General features: G+C 40.1%; 1 protein-coding gene and 1 long non-coding RNA gene across 2 annotated transcripts in view; both read right to left on the reverse strand.

The window, feature by feature from the left end:
• LOC135084642 (heterogeneous nuclear ribonucleoprotein L) overlaps positions 1-21476 on the reverse strand; it is a 517182-nt gene that overhangs the window by 383499 nt on the left and 112207 nt on the right. The gene's annotated exons all lie outside the window — the stretch shown is intronic.
• LOC135084526 (uncharacterized) lies at positions 5558-7334 on the reverse strand. The gene is made up of 4 exons (XR_010259875.1): positions 7106-7334; positions 6838-7023; positions 6656-6754; positions 5558-5818 (listed from the first exon to the last, which is right to left on the reverse strand). It is a non-coding gene; the product is annotated as an uncharacterized LOC135084526 (long non-coding RNA).

Raw genomic sequence — 21476 nt, forward strand, 5'->3', positions numbered from 1 at the left:
GATTGGACCAAACAAGAGTAAATATTAATCTCAGAATAAATCGTCAGTTATTCGACATTTTGACATATTTCCCATACTGAAACTGTCAATGTGCCAGTTATACCAGGAGTTGTTCTCGGATAAAAGTTTGGTCTAATCGGGCCTTACAGGGATAATATGAAGTCATGGCAAGCACATAGAAAACTCGTCATAAACGATAGAATAAGATCGTGTTAATTTTTTTTATCCGAAAATATAAAAATATAAAGAAAAATATAAAAACAAAAAATATGAAGTGTCGAATATACATTAATCTTTTTTTACTGAGAAGATATGGAGGCCAGTCGACAACAACCATTTTTTAATGTATGTTAATTTCCGTTGTCCAGTACTGCTTCGTTTTGGACTAGATAACGCTGAAATTATTCCAATTTGTAGAAAACTATTAGAGATGAGACGTATTTACTAGAACAGATCCACACACTAGGTATTTTACAATACTAGGCGGCACCTATTCCAATTTTTCAAATACTTGATCCACCTAGTATTTTATAAATTAAACGATTTACGACCCTACGGTCAAAGTAATAGAGGTTATTATTGCGTAATCCGTAGTCGTGTATTACGCGCACCTAGTATTTCTCGCTAAGCTTATGTGCTTATGGCTGTATATCTCCAGGTCACCTAGATACATTCCATAGCACCTGTAATAGACATTAAGGTACATATACATTTACCAATTTTGGTGATAAATAGGCATTTTGTATTAGTTTTTGTATAACGCCTGAACAAAAACAAAGGGTAATATTTTGGTGTTATACATAGATTTCGTATATAAAAAATATATAATTTAACTAATTAAGACATGACAAAAAAACTGAGATATGTCTCGTTTCTGTCGGGCCTGGGTCACAAATGACCGTTCTTCTTTGAGCGCGACGAAGCAAACGCACACAAACGTAGTCAAACCATATTCATGTAAAAAAGAAAAAAAAATGTAAATATTTTTATGAAATTGATATCTTTTAAATACGCCAACTTTTAAGTTGACAGTCCTAAGCCTGTTGAAGTATAAAGGGAGGAATTATTATTCAATTTCAAATTGCACTATTCATACTACGGTTGTATCTTTTCAAAGAAAATTGTATTTTAAAGTCATATTACGTGGATTAGTCCGCACTAGTCGCGTCAAGTATGCTAAATTACTACGTACTAGGTGGAATAGGTATTTGGATCGAGTATTAATAAATACTAGGAACAGGTGCACCTAGTATCAAATTTACCTAGTTATAACCCATCTCTAAAAACTATACCATTTCAAGGAAGAGCAAATAAGATTTTATTTTATTTTATTTATTGAAATAGATTCACCAATACTTATAAGAGTAATTCACACATCAATTCACCAATACTGATCCGGAACGACAGGCTTGGTAAAAGAGGTGGCGGTGTCGCCATCTATCTTCGAAGCGATATACCTTTCAAAATCATATATTCTACACCGGGGGATTATTCTAATTCCATCGAATATATGTTTCTCGAGGTGCTCGTAAGGGGCACTAAGGCTGTTCTCGGAGTCGTATACTGTCCGCCTTCTGTCAACTACTTCTCCAAGCTGGAATCCGTATTGGAATCAATATGTTCAGAATACGCGCATCTCATAGTCATGGGGGATTTCAACACTGATTTGCTCAAGCAGTCTTCCCAGGCTGCCAGGCTTCTGTCCATCCTGGATTCTGTCAATCTGTCTAACCTACCACTGGATCCCACTCATCACAACATCGACACTGATGACACCTGGTTAGACCTAATTCTTGTCTCTTGTCCGGAGCTCGCATCCAAGCATGGGCAGTTGCTCGCTCCGGGTTTTTCTCGCCACGACCTGATCTTCCTCTGTTATAAGCTCCGTACGCCCAAACATAAACCTGAAACAGTACTCCTTAGGAACTTTGCCAGGATAAATCACGAGAGACTCCGCTCTGACGTATCTTCACTCGATTGGGGTGCGATCGCTCACGCGGATTGTGTCGACACACAGGTCAGCTTGCTCAATAGTCTTATACTGCAGCTTTTTGACGAGCATGCCCCGCTTCGATCCGTTCGCGTTAAACGCCCGCCGGCCCCCTGGATTACCAGTACGGTTCGTGCGGCTATGGCAAAGCGCGACCGGGCATTCCGCAACTTCAAGGGTGACCGTTCTATTGACAAGTGGAACGCGTACAAACACGCCAGGAACCGTTGTAACAACTTGACCAGAGCTGCGAAGCGCCGTCACTTTCATGATAGTGTGCTATCTTCTTCTAGCTCCGACGTCTGGAAATTCTTAAAATCACTGGGTCTTGGTAAGGCTTCTTGTAGTAATGCCCCTTCCTCATCCTTCACTCCCAACGAACTCAACTTACACTTCTCTTCGGCCACTCTCTTGGATGACACTACCAAACTCTCTACGATCTCTTACTTAAATTCTCTTCCTATTTCTTCTCCAAGCTCCTTTTCATTCTCCCCTGTCACCGTCGATGAGACCAAAAAGTTCATCCTCTCTATAAAATCAACAGCTGTTGGCCCGGATGAGGTTAGTAGAGCGATGATACTCATTATCCTGGACGACTTACTTCCTGTTATCACCCATATCATCAACTCCTCATTTGATCGCGGGTGTTTCCCTTCCACTTGGCGACTCGCCCATGTCATCCCTTTACCCAAACTCTCCAACCCTACCGCATTAAACCAATTTCGTCCTATCTCCATTTTACCCTTTCTCTCTAAAGTCCTCGAAGCTGCTGCTCACAAGCAATTCTCTAAATTTGTTCTAGAAAACCATCTCCTCAGCCAATTCCAGTCTGGCTTCCGCCCGGGACACAGCACTACCACTGCACTCTTGAAAATTGTTGATGACGTCAGAGCCGGCATGGAGGAGTCACGCGTTACCGTTCTTGTATTGATCGATTTCTCTAACGCCTTCAACACGGTCGACCATGACATCCTTCTTGCCATTCTACTCCACCTCGGAGTCTCATCACCGGCCGCGGAATGGTTCTCATCCTATCTACGCGGTCGGAGACAGGCGGTGCGATTCGGTCGAGCATACTCGGAGTGGAAGGACCTTGCTACCGGCGTACCTCAAGGGGGCATACTCTCACCTATCCTTTTTTCCGTCTTCATCAACATTCTTACTTCTCACCTTTCTTCATCCTTTCATCTCTACGCTGACGACCTCCAACTCTACGTGCAGGCTGACCCTTCTGAGATATCTGATGCGGTTTCGCGGTTAAATGCTGATCTACACAATATCGCCGATTGGTCCGGGAAGTTCGGTGTGAAGGTCAATCCTGGCAAGTGTCAGGCGATAGTGCTGGGGAGCTCCAGGCAACTGGCTAAACTGGATCTGGGATCGGTCCCTAGTGTTGTCTTTGACGGAGTTGTCGTTAACTTCTCTCCATACGTAAAAAATCTCGGACTCTTCATTGACAGCACTCTGAGTTGGTCCCAGCATGTCAGGGAAGTCAGTAGGAAGGTGATCGGCTCAATGCGGGCACTCTACCGCTTTAAAAATTTCCTCCCTTCCAGCACTAAGACCTTACTTGCTCAGTCTCTGATCCTGCCTATCCTCGACTATGGTGATGTATGCTGTACGGACATCTCACAGGAACTTTTAAACAAGCTGGACCGCCTCTTGAACAACTGCATCAGATTTATCTTCGGTCTCCGCAAGTTTGATCACATCTCACCTTTTCGCTCGCAGCTTGGTTGGCTTCCCATCAGACAGCGTAGATATCTTCGTTCACTTTGTATGCTTCATTCAATTCTTTTCAATCCTGACTCTCCATCTTATTTAAAAGATAAATTTCAGTACCTCCACTCCACTCACAATAGAAATCTTCGCTCTAGTCAGTCTCTTCAGCTTGCCACCCCTCATCATAGCACTGGCTTCATGTCCAACTCTTTCTTAGTCTCCGCTGTACGGCTCTGGAACGGCCTTCCGGCCAAATTACGCAAACCTTCTTCCAAATTTACTTTCAAAAAGGCACTGCGCAAACATTTCAAGGAATGACCTTTTTTTCTCAATTTTCTCGCTATCTCAGACATGAGTGATGTGTACATCTATAATATTATTATGTTTATGTATTTATGTGTATGTCTATTATATTTATTTGTATTATGTTATTTATTTTATGTAATCTTATGTAAGTAGGTTTATTATCAAAAATGTTAATTTTTTGCACCGCCTTACTCTTTCTGCATGACCCGTGGTTGACTGGCAGAGAATGCCATCCGGCATTAAGTCCGCCACAGTGCATTTGTTACTTTGTGTGCTGAAGTATAAATAAATAAATAAATAAATAATAAAGACTTTATGATAACAAATACAATTTTATACGATCAAATAAGGTCTAACTGCGGAGAGCTATAGATCGTTTCATCCACGAAGACGCGCCCCACCACTTTTTGGTCGAGGGAAGCGCGGGGTGCGGGGAGTTTGATCCGAGCAATCCGAGCGTCATTATTGTAGTGTGCGTGAGCACTCATGGATAAAAGACAATGCCGGAAATTGGCGTCTTTTTTTTTTCGCGCGGCCATCGACCAATCTTTGTTTTTTGATTACAAAATAGTGTAATAAACCAAACTTACTATGGCATGTATACCTCTTAACTCAGTCTGAACTGAGTTACGAGCATTAGAAGTTTGATGATTTTCATACTAGATTTGCTTTTTGCGCGCAAAGTTTTGTAAGAAATTGCAACAAAATAGTGAGATTGTATGTGTAAACAAACAATATCATCCATTAAAGGCACCAGACATCAGTATGGAGCAGAATCAGCGCAATAAAAAAATAGCCCTGCATGCCCCGATCAAGACACGTAGATTTAAACATCCTCCTCACCCCTGGATAACAGATACCATCAGGGAAATGATACACGTCAGGGACGACTATCACAAGCAGTATAAGAAGAATGCAACCACTGCTCTTAGAGATAGTTACAAAATGATGAAGAAGATGGTGGTTGACGCAATTGAGAGGGAAAAAACCTGCTTCTTCAAAAACCACATCAATAGTAACTCAAAAAATCCTAAGCAGCTTTGGAAAAACCTGAAAAGTACAGTGTTACCGAACAAGAAAGGCGCTTGTGAGCTTCCTCCAATGTTTAACAACCCTAATTCAATTAATCATCATTTTCTCAACGTGCCTGGGGGAAACAATGTGACGATCTCTCAATTAACCTATTACGAATATCACAGACATAGGAACCTTATATCATTCTCACTCCATACTGTTAGCTCAGACGTTGTCTTAAGAACCATCACAGCGCTCAAATCGAATGCTCAGGGAAGTGACGGCATCACACTGGATATGCTGATGCTCACATTGCCTTACTCACTCAAAGCACTCACCGACATAGTGAACGGTTCTATACTGCAAGGGATCTTTCCAGACTGTTGGAAGGTGGCAGTCGTAAGGCCACTACCAAAAACTGGTCATCCTGCTTCAGTTCAGGACTTGAGGCCTATCAGCATCCTACCATGTTTGTCCAAAATCCTCGAGCGTATAGTTTGTGATCAATTAACTAAATACCTTGAGGAGCAGGGACTGCTTCCGCGCCGTCAATCGGGATTCCGCAAGGGTTTTGGGACGGCTACTGCTCTTTCGGATGTGATTGATGACCTTCTGGCTGCTCAGGATGGGGGCTTGGTTTCGACGCTGGTGCTGCTGGACTTCTCGCGCGCCTTCGACTCCATTAATATTCCTCTGCTTCTCTCCAAGTTGCGTTATTATGGTCTTGATGATTCCTCCATACGATGGTTTCATAGCTATCTCTCTCTGAGACAGCAGTACGTGGAGCTGAAAGGGGTGGATGGGTCGGCATTATTGTCAGAACAAAAACCAGTAACTCGCGGAGTTCCTCAGGGATCCATATTGGGTCCAATACTGTACATTTTGTACAGTGCTGACATAATCAACTGTATCAAGGACTGTCAATACCACCTATATGCCGATGATCTACAATTATATACATCATTTCCTCCATCTGATCATGAAAATGCAATAATGAAGATCAACAACCAACTAGGCAGAATTTTTGACTGGTGTACTGCCAATTGCCTTGTTCTCAACCCAAGAAAATCAAAGTTCATGCTAACCGGAACACGTAGAGGCTTGGAAACTCTTAAAAGCATACAACTCAACGTTGAAATAAATGGAGAACCTTTAGAAAGAGTGGCTGAGGCGAGAAACCTGGGAATGGTCATTGATGGAAACCTCAAGTTCGAAAGCCATATACTCGAGTGCACTAAGAACTGTTTTTACCGCTTAAAGATTCTATACAACTTGAGGCCCTATTTAAGCGAAAGCCTTAGAATATCTTTATGTGAATCACTTGTATTAAGCAAACTTAACTACTGTGATACAGTGTATGGCCCGTGCTTGCTGGGTAAATCGTCACGTCTCATTCAAAGGGTACAAAACGCATGCGCCCGTTTTTGTTTTACTGTGCCTCCGAGATCACACATCACGCCATTCCTGAACTCATCAAACATGTTAAAGATGGCTGCTCGGCGAAGATTGCACCTGGCCACCATGTTGTTTGGCATACTGGATAGTGCGAGGCCTAAGTATCTGTTCAGCAAACTGGAATGGGCCCAAGCTCAGAGTAGATATCCAAAGAGGCTATGCACTCACATATTTGCTACACCCAAACATCGCACAGCAGCTTTTCGCGGGTCATTCAGATTTGCGGCGTCCCGGTGCTGGAACGACCTGCCTCCCCCTCTGCGCGCCCTGAAAACAAAATTTACTTTTAAACATCACCTAAGAAAATATTTAATAGAATTGCAAAAGACTGACAATGATGGGTTACTTACCAGCGGGTCATGCGCGGCAAGCGTAGGAGACCTATCGGGGCTTCCTGGCACCGGTATGCCGCAGTAAAATGATGGACGGAGGCCATGATCATGAAGCGCTGGGTTCATACAAAGTTGCCACCGTTCCCATTCCCATTCCAATTCCCCATTTTCATTCTCGGGGCCCTCCCTGCGCATGAGTGCATCCTATAGGGAAAGTAAAGTAGTATTTATCTTTATTAAATTGTATAATGTATCGAACTAAACAGTAAATGGATAACTTTCTCACCAAGTTACTTGCACTTCATGCCAAAAAACCAAGGCAATGGGTGGGAATCAAAACGCCAAGCACTCCGTTTAGCGTCGTCTTGGGCCTGCTTTACTTTATTGTTCTCTGGCTTGACCTTTGTGATGTGTGGCTATACTAAATCACTTTTTTCAATCAAAATCAGGAATCAAAATGGTGAAATCCAACTCCAAAGATGAAATCACGTTTTTATTGCGTGGCAGCACGCGGTCTTCAATGTGTGCTTCAATGCACAGATTAGAGTTTTGTTCTTATTTTTTTTTTATTTTATTTTTAAAAATAGCTTATTGTCACAGATATTGATAGATGCAGCATGTGAAAAAATTTGTATGAAGTTTAAACGTCATTAGTGTCATTTTAGCGAATTTTAGTGATTGTCGAAACGTAAATAATCGTATCATCGTACTGCAATCGCAAAGTAATCGAGTGATGTCGTGTGACTCGATTCGATAATTAATTAATTCCGATAAAACTGATATTTTGATAAATTTATAGCTAGTCGGAATGTGGATCGAAATAATTTTGTAGCGGTAAACGTCATTCTTGATTTTCTTATTAATTTGCAAATAATATTTTTATTGTGCATTTATCAAAGTAATGATCGTTATTTATTCCATTGTGCTAAATAGTACTAGTGGCGCCCTCTTTGTCAATGTTTAGTCTTTGTCAATGTTCTGTTTTTGTTTTGTTTTGTTTTTAATGTTATTTTTTTTTTTTTTATTTATAATGTTGGTTGGAGAGGCGCCCGCTGAAAACCAGCGTCGGGGCACGCGTGCATGCACGCGTGGCTCGATTAATGCTGAGCGGGCGCCTTTTTGGCACAAAAATATGCGTGTATAGTTTTAAGTCCCTTTGTTCTGTTTTTTATTTTTTTCCTTTTTTGTGTCAAATAAAGTTTTTCTTATTCTTATTCTTATTCTATTCTTAAATCTAGTATGAAAATAATCAAACTTCTAATGCTCGTATCTCAGTTCAGACTGAGTTTAGAGGTATACATGTGATAGTAAGTTTGGTTTATTACACTATTTTGTAATCAAAAAACAAAGTTTGGTCGATGGCCGCGCGAAAAAAAAAAGACGCCACTTTCCATACAAAATCTGGCATTGCCATTTATTTAAAGTACCGATGACACTCAAACATTCGCGGAAGAATGGTGGGGCGCGTCTTCGTGGATTAAACGATCTATGGTTTATAGAGATTGTGAATAGAAATACCATTGACACGGAACTATTCCCACCTCTCGTTCCCACCACTGCAACTCCTGTGTAGCCAGGATCTACAGCTTGACCGCCATAAAACCCAACCAATGAAGGTCAAGTTTGTCCCGGGGGAAAGTTAAACTGTCATTGGACCCGCATTTCGAAAATTTTTCGAAAATTGCCTACCATGCCATACAATTTTCTGTGCATAATTTAAGACTTCATGGTTTTCCTTTCATTTGATTTATCAAGTTTGTTAGAGAGATTTCATCCTTATACATCCTTAACCCTAACGATCGATGTAATAAAAATACAAGGTGTAATTTTTGACAGATTTTTGTTGGTTCGATTCCCGGGTGTGGCAAGCTTATTTTTGGAAATCTTTGAATGCAGTTCTATTTCTTTTCAAAAATAAAGGAATGTTTTCTTTGAGAAAAAAATTCTATCTACAATATTAAGAGTACTTTCCCTCCAGGTGACATTACAAAATTCCACCCTGTATAAATTACAAGAATCACCCGCATCGTCTTATCCGTCTCAAGCCTTATCTGAGAAAGTACGGATTCAGATTTTCACAGTAATTTACGAGTAAGGTTCTAGAAATATCTTTGATAACAGTAACACGGGTCACTAGTTAATATTTTATTCGACTTAATACATTCTGAGAATCGCGTAGATTTAGGGCCCTCGCACACGGCGACTTTTTGATGCAGTCGCGCTGCTGCTGTAGCGCGTTAATAGCGCGTTGGCATCACTTTTGTAGTGCGTTGCAAATGCGACTAACGCGCGTTAGTAGCGATGCTGTCGTTCGTTTACGATACGCCGCGCCGTGGGCGAGGGCATTTAGAGCTCTTTGCCATGGAGATATCCCGTTTTTTGCAGGATCCTGTTTAGCAGTTCGTTTCTGCCCAATGACGTCCACTGCTGGACAAAGGCCTCCCCCAAGGATTTCCACAACGACCGGTCCTGCGCCGCCCGCATCCAGGCACCTCCCGCGACCTTCACCAGATTCCAGTCCGTTCAGTAATATAATGCCTGGTTTAATCGGATGACAGTGGTCAAACGTCAAATTCCACCAGCCCCCTTCCATCATCGAGGAACCAGACGCAGGTTAGCGTACCATCCCTATATTATTGACATTCCACCAGCTCGCACTAAGCGTTTCGATGACTCTTTTATAATGCGAACAGCTAGGGACTGGAATTCGTTGCCTGCTGCTGTCTTTCCCGAAGACTATAATCCGGGCGTTTTCAAGGCGAGAGTGAATAAGCACTTACAGGGCAGATATGTACCATCCTAGACTGCATCCCACTTAACATCAGGTGTTTTGGTCAAATATTTGCCTGCTTTGTTATGCATAAAAAATAAAGACAAATCGCTAAGTTGCGATCCTATCGAGTAATCGTTCAATCGAAATGACACGCGAATACGGATTTAGGACTTTCAATAGGACGACTTCTACGTCAACTACATTTTGACTGTTTCAAAATACGTGGATTAGGCCACTGACCGCAGACCGCATCCAGTGTGACGTGTCCTTAAGACAGCATTAACAAGCACCGAGAGCCTTCCAACACAGAATAAGTAATAGTACAGGTACAGAAGGATTACTCCGCAAGACGATTTAAATAAATGCGAGTCTTGCTACGACGCGATACAGTGGAATTCAGCTCGCACAGCACTACGTACCTACAATTTTATTCACCTACAAGTTTTGTCTCTTTCTATCGCGTGCCTCTGAACTCTTCTTACGCTGTTAGGGTTGCTGTCTAGTGAAAAAATAATTAATCTACTTATATGTAATGAGGTCTCAGATCATAGAAAGAGAATAGATATGAAGTCGCGCGTAACTACAACGAGAACCAGTGTCCCCACATTTCCCCCACCACAGCTCCCACACACACATTCAACTGTGTAAAAACAAAGCGACTGAGAGTCTACGACAACATGTGCAACCGGCTTAAAAGTGCTGTGATTGGCCAGAAGGCGTGCCTTATGGCCAATCAATGGCCGCGTGACGTGACGCACACTTTGAAAAAAGCAATTAGAGAGAAGAAAGATAAAATGGAGTCGATAAGATATCGATACTTTAAATCCTGGGGGCAAGGCTCGAAATTGGTTTAAAAAATGCTTGTATGAAAACCTTTTTATTATTATACGTTATTATTATGTTCTTTAACGATTTTTGCATAAAGGAGTCAGTTCCATTTTGTATGGACGAAAAACTCAGAATCAATTATTGGGACTAAATGAAGTTACCTTATATTAATTTACCCCAACCAAAGCTCAATGTCGTTATCGATGGAGTATAGAAGTTATAGACTGACAAAGTTTGTATGAAAAGTCATGAGTTAAGTAGGTACTTGCGATTTTTACCAGTATTTACAATATTGGTAATATAATAATATTATTATTTACTTTAATAATAATAACAGTATCACTGTAATTATTATTAACTACTATCGCGCATTAACTTTTTAATTATGGCGAAATTCGTACCGCCTATGTTTATCAAAAATAATGCCTATATTAGGCTTTCAACTAGCTCTTATAGTAATTACATAGTTGACAGTTACTTATCCCTTCTACTATTGTTATTGTTTTTGTAAAAACTTAAAAATCGCAAGCAACTCATGATTTTTTCATTCAAAATTAGAAAATAGAAAATAATAATTTACTTCTATTTATCGATAATAGGAAACCGTATTAGAACACGAGCCCTGCACTATGTTACGACCGGCACATGCGGCCGTACTGTGTATTTTCACGCGTCAGTGGATATCGGAAGAAATAAAATACATTGCGCAGTAGTTACGCATGACATAAAGTGGTTGCTAACTAAATCGTCAATGTACAACGTGTTTGAGTTTTTATCACCACTAATTTCGATATCGCAGTAAATGTCACGGCACTGAATTCGTTCGTAAAAATGTTTAGTTTTTTTTATTTATAAGCAAAATACCAATGGATTTGCAATACTTACATGTGGTAAATGACTTCATTGTTCCTGTAGTTCTTCGTTTCACTTATGTTATTGCACGTTACGACGCATTATCCAACAATATCGGAGAACATTTCCTCAGTACGACTGAATCGCGACTAACCTAGCTACGCGGCCGATGTTCGTTTCTGGGCATATCGCGGAGACACGCGCCACGCCCCCGTTTCACATCTATTCCCTTCTATGATCTGAGAATGAGGTATATATGTAGGTAAGTACGCATTCATTATGGAAAACCTTGGGAAAGGCCTTTGTCCAGCAGTGGACGTCATTTGGCTGAAACGAACGAACGCATTCTGAGCAGTAGTCATGGTAGGTTAGGTTCCTATACTATCCTAATAATTATTGATTACCTACATGGCAAACATACCTTTCAGCATCTTTGGGAAGCGAAAAAAAAGATAAATCCGGTAGATTTCTTTTCGAATTTAAACACCCGAACGCCGCACAATATTTCTTTCTTTTTATGTCCATTTTTAAATAATACTTCTATCATAGAATTAGGTACCTACTACAACGCACGCCAGCGTCCTGACGGGCGCGCGCGTGACACTCGACTGATATAATACCCGCCGGCGGGGCGCTTCGCTGTAGGTAATTATCGGATGTACCGCGCGGAGTGAGCCAGGCCTGCTTCCAATCAGCTTTGAGGCTTAATTAGACGCTCTGTGTCACACTGAGTTGGACACAGAATCTAGGTATGTGGAGCTACCCTCTAATCCTTTGTTCAAATTCTAGATGCACAGGTTTGAAAGACAAATGGAAATTAAGTATTGAAATATTTTTGAATGTCTGCTGAACCCACTTTTAAAGCAAAAAGTTTTATTCTGCAACCATTTATTGATACCGTTTGATAGCGCTTTTATTGGTACTTTTAGGATCAGAAACCAGTGTGTCGATATCTTGTATAGTTTACAAATACTCACTAATCGTTTCCACACTGTATAGGATGTCCCAAAATTTGCACGTCACACTGACACTGGAAGTTTTGAGACATGACCAATTTTAGTTATTAATGTCCATAGAAAAGTTTGATGACTTGAAATATGACTGACTTGATAGACTTGTTAGATACGTTTTAGGCTTTTGGGACACCCTGTATTTATTCAGAAACCACAGCTCTTTATAATATTACAAAGACGGATTATTACAACACATACAGCCAATAACATCGAATAATCTACGAGTAGAATAGGTCGTTTCGTTTTATGGACACTGTTGAATATTCTTTCAAATTAGTTCCAGTAAATTACTAGCAAAATCCCAAACAGCAGTAAAGTCGGAAAAGTTTTGTTATTAATTCAATAATTCTAAAAACAACACTGGTATTTTCATCATATTACGAAGTGTAAAGTTACTGCCACTGACTTATCGTATCAAAGCAAATATCGCCCCTATTCACAAACATTACTATGAGATCTCACAGTGCGCGTGGACGCACAAGGTCACAAACGAACCAATCACAGAGCTCTATTCAACGCTGTGCTTTCGATTTACTGCTTCACTTAAGCAAGCATCGTTTGTGAATACGGGCGTATAAGTCTATAAAAAGTATTTAAGTGTTGTCTAGTACCAATAGGACTAAAGCCTGGTCCGTGAGCACGTAGAATTTTGTCCAATGACCCCTAGCTACCCATCCTTATCGCTCGCGCGTAATTATATTGCTGTCGCGACTGTGCGACTCTGGCACCCGCAGTGAGTGTGCGAGCGCGATAGCAACATAATTACGCGCGAGCGATAAGGATGGGTAGCTAGGGGTCATTGGACAAAATTCTACGTGCTCACGGACCAGACTATAGTTTTGCATAGTTTGTGACTAGATGGCATGGTATAAAATGTTCAAGATTATATTACTATTTTCCCACTGCAGATCACAAAAGCTCTTTTATTCCCGTTTTCACCATAAATCCCTAATTTTCAAGTGTTATGTGGTGTATCCCTAAATTTTGTTTTCATAGGGGTCACTTAAAAATTAGGGATTTATGGTGAAAACGGGCATTAGTCGCCTTTTTATATGACATCCACGGAAAGAATGGGAGTAGTTCTATTTTTAAACATCGTTCGTTCGTTGTTTGTTTCAGCCAAATAACGTCCACTGCTGGACAAAGGCCTCCCCCAAGGATTTCCACCACGACCGGTCCTGCGCTGCCCGTATCCAGGCGCTTCCCGCGACCTTCGCCAGATCGTCCGTCCATCTAGTGGGAAGTCTGTCTATAAACAATATATTCAATTCTGTAGTAAATTGTCATCGATCCTTCCAGAGGTTCTGAGACTTAACAACTAGGACACGTACAGTAAGGGCGCTCAATATAATTACTGGCGCTCTAATTTTATTTGCTTGGCCAAGAAAAGAGGAGCGACCATTTGTTAATGATTAATGGACGTCCATCTTTAAAGTGTTAAAAAATGTGTGTCAAGGGAAAATGAGTCTTATAGACTAATACCAGAAAGTTATTATATCTCGCAGTAGGTATAGGGAAAGAAGACAACTTTTGTTTAATTTAAGGGTGAAACAAAAAACAAAGGCAATAGTTATATTTGAATGTGAACTCACTTTTTTGTTTCTTAATGGATTTTGAATTTTATTCCTTCAGGACAGAACTTAAAGTGGAGTGGAGGCAACGTACTGGAAAGCGCAGCGTGGGACATCCACCCATAAGGTAGACCGAAGACCTCATAAAGGTAGCAGAAAGGCGCTGAATGTAGACCACTACCAACCGGTCAATATGGAAATTATATTCATCACGGGACTATTCCCACCTCTCGTTCCCACCGCTGCAACTCCTGTGTAGCCAGGATCTACAGCTTGACCGCCAATAAAAACCCAACCAGTGAAAGTCAAGTTTGTCCCGGGGAAAGTTAAACTGTCATTGGGCACGCAACGAAATTAATCAGAAGAACATAGGAGGAGTTCGAAGTTAGGGTTCGACTATATTCAGCAGTGGCTGAAATTAATGATGATGATGATGATAGAACTCAATTTTGTTGTACCTTGACGAGCTGTCACCAGTACATTGCCCTCAACGTCCGCCCTTTGTAAGTCGATTACCCCGTTTCATGCATTTTGCATTAATCCACATAATCCCTATGTTTACAAAACCCACCTACACCCATACAAATTCATACAATGTTTGGCGAACTCTGCCAATTTGGCAGCGTTTAAACTATTACTTTGTATAGAGATGTTAATTACATTTATTGTACCAATAAACAGTAAATTATTATTATTTGTATGTTTACTATGACTAAATTGCTTCTTACAAGGAAATAAACTTGTTATAATGAGGATTTTAAATCTTTACCAAGGTAAGATAACATATCAAAACTACTTTGTAGTGAAATTATTGCTTATTAATTAACTTTTCAGGGTTATTTATACAGTAAATAAAATACATTATTATAATTACAACTAGAGATGTGCCATCATCTAAACCAATAATTTGTACCAAATACATAGTCTGCGTCCATCGCCTTCCTGTTACCTTTATGACGTCGTCAGTCCACCTTGTGGGTGGACGCAGGCCGCTACCGGGCAACATGGAAAGCGGAGGCCTATGTTCAGCAGTGGACGTCCTATGGCTGAGATGATGATGATGATGACACAGTCTGCACTAAAAGATTTGTGGACCGATTTGAAAAATTCTTTCACTATTAGAATCCTACATTATTTCCGATGAACATAGGCGGTACGAAGTTCGCCGGGTTAGCTTGATTACAATACACTTTAAATTTTCTTCAACAAAAGATAATCAATTAGAAATTCAACCATAAAATTGGCATAATTATAAGGAAAAGCAATTACTTAATGCTTAAAACAATAGCATGTTTCCAATCTTAATGGATTCTTGAAGGTGAAACCATGCCATAGGTATTATTATTTACTAAGAGTTATTGTACGCTGATGATGTATTGTGACACTAAAATGTGAGATTTTGAAAGAAAATTGTCTTCAAAAGTTCAAAATGATGTAAGATTAGTTTTCCTTACATTTATATTAATTGTTATCCTCCAACTCTCTGAGTCTCTTGATGATGATAATGAATATCGTTATGATAGGATAGGTACGTAGAGTTAGCCGTGTGGTATTCCGGCAGCGCAGAATAGTGAAGAAGCCCGCTTGCAGTCTTCCCGTCGATATCATCATCATCATCATCATCAACAGCCCTTTACAGTCCACTGCTGGACTATGAGCCTCCTCCACTATAGTGGAGGGTTTTTCCATAATCCCCACGCTTGGCAGGCGGGTTGGAGATCGCAGTTTAAAAGATTGATGTTTTTCAGAGAGCGCTGCTGCCCGTTCTCTGTTTGATGTGTAGTCCTCTTACGACACCCGCGGGAAGAGTAGGGGTTGGTGACAAATGTATTCTACTCTGCCGTCACCACACGGCTTACCCGTCGATGTCATTAAGGGACAATTATGAGAACATCAAGCCTACCCAGCCCGTCTGGCCAGCGTGCAGCGTGGAGAGTGTAGGCAAAATGTCCATTTGCCTCCGTTAAATTAGATGGTCATGCTCATGCAGTGGAGACCATATGACCTGATGATAATGATAATGATAATGCTAATAAGAAGTCAATAAATAGAAGAGATCTATCTATATTTAACAGTGAACATAGAACATAACCAAAGAAACCCAACAAGTTATGATAAGTTATAGGGGTCCCAGTGGAGACTCAACTATCTCGGAATCCTTTATCAGAAGAATACAAGAGGAGAATCAGTATAAAAACCTAAACTTTCAAACATGATACTAATTTTAAACGCAATCAGTTAAAGTCCCCAACACCTGCACTCGCAAGTTGCAAGTTGCAATCTTATCCAGAAGTTTCCAACTTCGTAAGAATCGCGGTTCCGTAATTAAATCGAAAGCGAGCTCGTTGTTATAGTTTAATTAATAACTTTATTAATAGGAACTGGATATTCTGTTGAAAATTATTTTCGGTTTTATTTAAATGATGCAGGTTTAATAGCTCGTAGAACTGATGGCCGTTAGGGCAGGGAAGTTCGGAGTTCCGACCGGAAAACGCTGTGCTTTCGCTGTATCGAGTTGGTAAAGATTGGCTTAGTTAGTACTTTTCAGTTAAATTATGTCCATTGCTGGAAAAATGTCTTTCCAAGGATTTCCGCTACAACCGGTCCTTCACTGCCCGCATCCAGGTGCTTAGCGCGACCTTCACCAGATCGTCGGTCCACCTAGTGGAAGGCCTGCCCAGTGCCCATACTATCAGGCCTGTTCATCTCCGCGAGTTCACATCGAAAACAAAACACGCACGATAGCCCACCTACAGGAGGCGATTCGACAAGGCGTCACATACGAGATACGAGCGAGCATTGACACACGCACGCGTACTCTTGTATTATGGAAAAAAATAAAAAAATACTGTGTAAAAAATACTGTGCAGTATTTTACTGCCTAAATAATAATAAAAACACACAATGTACTTTTTTTCTTAAGACAAGCTAAATTACACCATATTGTTGATGACATTGAGCATACATTTTTTTGAATACCTTCGCGAAGAAAAACTTCTGTACGTAGTACTTATTATTATTCTGTGATACTATGTCTTCTGACCTGTGGTCGAGAACTTTTCTGCTCCAGCGGCCATTCATCAATCTTCAATTTAAAAACGATTTTCGGTACATTTTTTTTTATTTTTTATTTATTAACAATCTTAGCTCTAACATTACAGGTTACCCCAATGCGATAGAGTAGATTAATTAGTCCATATTTTAATATAGTAATTAAAATTGCTTGCTATACTGTTTTACTGTGTTATTACTGTTTTATCTCTAAAAGATAAAAATATTGCACTCACAGCTTTACAACTGTAAAATTTAAAATTTCCAGCATTCGCTTCTAAAATTCTGCCCGCAAATTTCGGTAATAAGCCCCGGTAAGTTGGTAAAATTACTAGTTAAGAAGATTTGCACCTCCGGCCGAGGCGTGCCGCAATCTTATCGCGGCAAGTTTGCCGAGAACTGGAAGTTGGGAAGTGTGTGACAGAAATGTGCAATGCGACTTCATAGTTAAGCGTATAACGCTGAAGATTTAAGCTTCAACCACACTAAAGGTTCGGCCAAAACACCGCGATCACACGCGATCAGCCGGCGTGCAGCGATGGCGACCAGACTTAAATGCGTTAATCGCCAAAAAAATGCAGTGTAAAACCTCAACACGTGCAGATCGCCATCGCCGGCGCGATCATAGGCTAATGACGGGTCGCGCGGACTGTCATAGGTCGCGCGACCTGTCATTGGCCTATGATCGCGCCGTGATTGGTGTGGTTGAAGCATTAATCTTGCGATAACTCTTCTTCTTTATTCTTTGCCTGGCCCATTCCCATTTTATTTGGGGTCGGCCCCTCCGTATCACGCGTCGCCAGGCGGCTCGGTCCTGGGTCGTCTCCTTGTTGACTTGCGCCTCTTTAAGGTCATTATTTACTACGGACATCCATGTGATTCGGGGTCTTCCTCGACCTCTGGGATTAGTTTTTATGTCTAGCCTTTTCTGGTCATAATTTTGCAATAGTTTCTTAAGCAGTTGTTATTTTGTCTGTTGTTTTTTCACTGTAGGTTTTAGAAATAAAATCTTACTTATACATATTATAAATGCGAAAGTAACTCTGTCTGTCTGTCTTGCTTTCACGCCTAAACCACTGAATCGATTTTGATCAAATTTGGCATAGAGATAGTTTGAGTCCCGGGAAAGGACATAGGATAGTTTTTATCCAGGTTTTTGAAACAGGGACGCGTGCGATAAACGTTTTCTGTGACAGACAAAATTTCACGCGGCGAAGCCGCGGGCGGAAAGCTAGTTAAGTAAATAAAACACCATTGCTTGCCTGTACATCATAGACGTCACACATTTTAATTAAATCGCAACTTCGTATACTAATCACAATCCACATCACTCACAGCAGAACGTGAAAATTAACGACCAAAACATCGCGCCATAAATAGCTCCACCTACCCACATTCCTACAGGATCGACGGCTGTGACGTCACCGGCGTGACGTCACGACGCGGCCGCGGCACGGCAGTAACATTTAGGGTTGTGTGCAATTCAGTAAAAGAAAATAGTCATTATAATCTTCTACAACCCAGGGTTTTAAAAAGCGCTTTTACGCGTCTAGTTATGTTTTAACCTTACCATTACTTAAACCGCTTTTAAAGGTCCTAGTATAATCTTGACGTTACCACTGCTGAAAGCGCTTTTATAAGTCCCAGTATACTTCATCATCATCATCATCATCATCATCTCAGCCATAGAACGTCCACTGCTGAACATAGGCCTCCCCTAATGCTTTCCATGTTGCCCGGTTGGTAGCGGCCTGCGTCCAGTGCCTTCTTCTACCTTTATGTTGTCGTCGGTCCACCTTGTGGGTGGAGTCAAAGTTGCACAGAGAGCTATGCTTGGTGTTTCTTTACGAGATCGAATCAGAAATGAGGAGATCCGTAAACGAACTAAATTCGAATTGATTGATGATGTAATGAGCACGAGCATCATTAAGTCGCTGACATAGCCCGACGGATTAGCAAGCTGAAGTGGCAATGGGCAGGGCACATAGTACGCAGAACTGACGGCCGATAGGGTAGCAAGGTTCCGGAGTGGAGGCCGCGTACCGGAAAATTAGTGTCAATTTGTTTAAAATGTATATTCCTAGGAGTTTTCTGACAATGGCAACCCTACCGTTTTGATACTGGTGATAAAATGAGAGTATTATGGTCCATTTAATTTGCGGTGTAATATCTCTTTGTATGTTGCGTGCGAAGCTATATACAGCGTCGTTTATGTATGAACAATTAGTGTTGGGTTTAACGTTGCAGTGAACATTACACTGCACTGCCTGTGTAAACAATTTGGTGATGAAAATAGTAGGTGAAGAGTTCAGACAACTCAGGTTGTTTTAGGTTCATGAAAAGCAGTATTATTATCAATTTTCCAGATTTTTCAAGCAAACAGTTTAGTTTTTAGATGGGGGACGCTCTACTCAAACAAAACGGATCCCTAAATCGAAAAATAGTCTTAAAAGACCTATCCAACGATACCCCACACGATGGGGTAGAAGATTAAAAAAGATTATATTCGTAAACAAATCATAATCATAGTCAATCGTAGAGGAGCTACCCTAATTTTTTTTTTTTTTCAATTTTTTTTACCGTTTTTTCGGCGTGATTAATACAGTGTGAGTCACGTTAAAGTGTACATATGAAAATAGATGAAACTAGACCTATTTTTATCGACAAAAATGAGGTCAAAAATTTTTAAGATTTAAAAAAAAAAATTATATAATTTTTTTTCTTCCAATTACTTATTGTAAAGAAAACTTAATAACTTTTAAACTAAGCGGTATATCCTGATAAAATAAAAACAGGTCTAGTTTCATTTATTTTCAAATGTACACTTTAACGTGACTCACACTGTATACATAATTACATACCTCCACAAAATTACAGCTCTCTAGTGCCAATAGGTTCCAAGCAAAACCTCGGACACACTGACAGACATATCGGAACCATAAGGGTTCCTTGTCAGGACTACGGAACCCTAAAAAATCTATAATCTCACATGCTATCAACTGTACAATAAAGACTATATCTACCTCCACATAGCAAACAAAACCTGTCGACATAAGCCTTTCATATAAGCTGTATTACATCAAAGCAGCATAATCTCTGGTAGAAGCGAAACAAAGACGGTCTTCCTTTATAGCGGTCGCAAGGACGGTAAGAAGTCGTAAGGGGTTCAAGCGGGACTTGTATGGGAAACTGAAAATCGTAGAACATAAAGGGCACATAAAGCATCTGTGGCATCTTGTGAAGTTGTAATAAGATTGATTTTGCTAATAAAATTATTAATGTTGCCGACTGTAAAATAAAGCGTAGAACATAGAAGGTGAATGAAAAGTGACGTGAATGATTTAGGTAACGATTCATTCGATAGTAGGGTAGACTAGGTGGTCTATTCCACTTTGATGACCCAGGTGATCAAAGTCCACTTCCAGCGACAATTTAGTGTCCTTTGATCACCCACGGATACTATGCCCTGGGTGATCAAAGTGAACTCCAGTTAAATTATTATTTTAGTGTCCTTTGATCACCTACATACAAATCACACCTCCTCTGAATAGTCAAATGTCTAATTGTTATACTTACATATTTTGTTTTATAACATTTTTGATATTTTCTAAAAACCGCAACAAACAAATTGGACATGTATGTGACTATTCAGAGGTATAATTTATTTATAGGTGATCAAAGGACACTAAAATAATAATTTAACTGGAGTCCACTAGACAAGTAAGGCTGTATGAACCAGTCTACCCTACAATGACATGATCTATAAAATTTTAATAGATACTGTATTCAAGAAGGGAAGGGGGTCATTATTAATTAATCAATACGTCATAATCGATTAATTTATCGAGTTTTGAAAACGCTCTGTTTAAACGTTAATGCGAATAGGTCCAGTGAGTAATTGTAGGAAAAAGATTATGAGGCATGTAAATTGTAAATACTGAAAAAGACCCTTATCTAGAATTAATTACACTACACATGTTACAGAACACAATAAAAAAATAATATGATCTAATTACATAATAATATCTTGTAGCTTCACCCTTCACCATTTTCATATCACAGGCATTAATCTACGAAAGCACGCTCCAACAAAGCTAATCTTGTGGCTTATTCGATTTCATTACATAGCTTCATCTCTGTCGCACTTAAAGAGTTGTTGCTAAGAGTAAGCGAGAGAGATACATAGACATTTTCAAGTAGTATACAGGGTGTTATTGTGTACGTATACATTAGGCTCCAAGATCCTGAGTCAGATGACAATATACGAGTAATTTATTACTTTGTTCACTATTCAATGAACGCACTTAATCTTGATATTTCAGGGTTAAGGTTCAAAAATTTTCTAGTTTTAAAGAGTAAGTTGGTTTCAAATTGTTTGGTAGTTTTAAAGAGTTTCCAGATGTTTGAAGAGAACATCGCAAAACACCGAAACTAGTCACTATTCAAACCTAGGCTTAGGCCGAGTTATATTACCTTAACCGTAACTGTGTTTTTGTACGGAGTTTGATAGAATTTTGATGTTTGTTATAGTGAAAGTAAAATGGTGCAACCCAGTAGCCCTAGGTTGCG

This window comes from Ostrinia nubilalis, chromosome 26, assembly GCF_963855985.1.
Source record: "Ostrinia nubilalis chromosome 26, ilOstNubi1.1, whole genome shotgun sequence".
NCBI classification, from domain to species: Eukaryota; Metazoa; Arthropoda; class Insecta; order Lepidoptera; family Crambidae; genus Ostrinia; species Ostrinia nubilalis.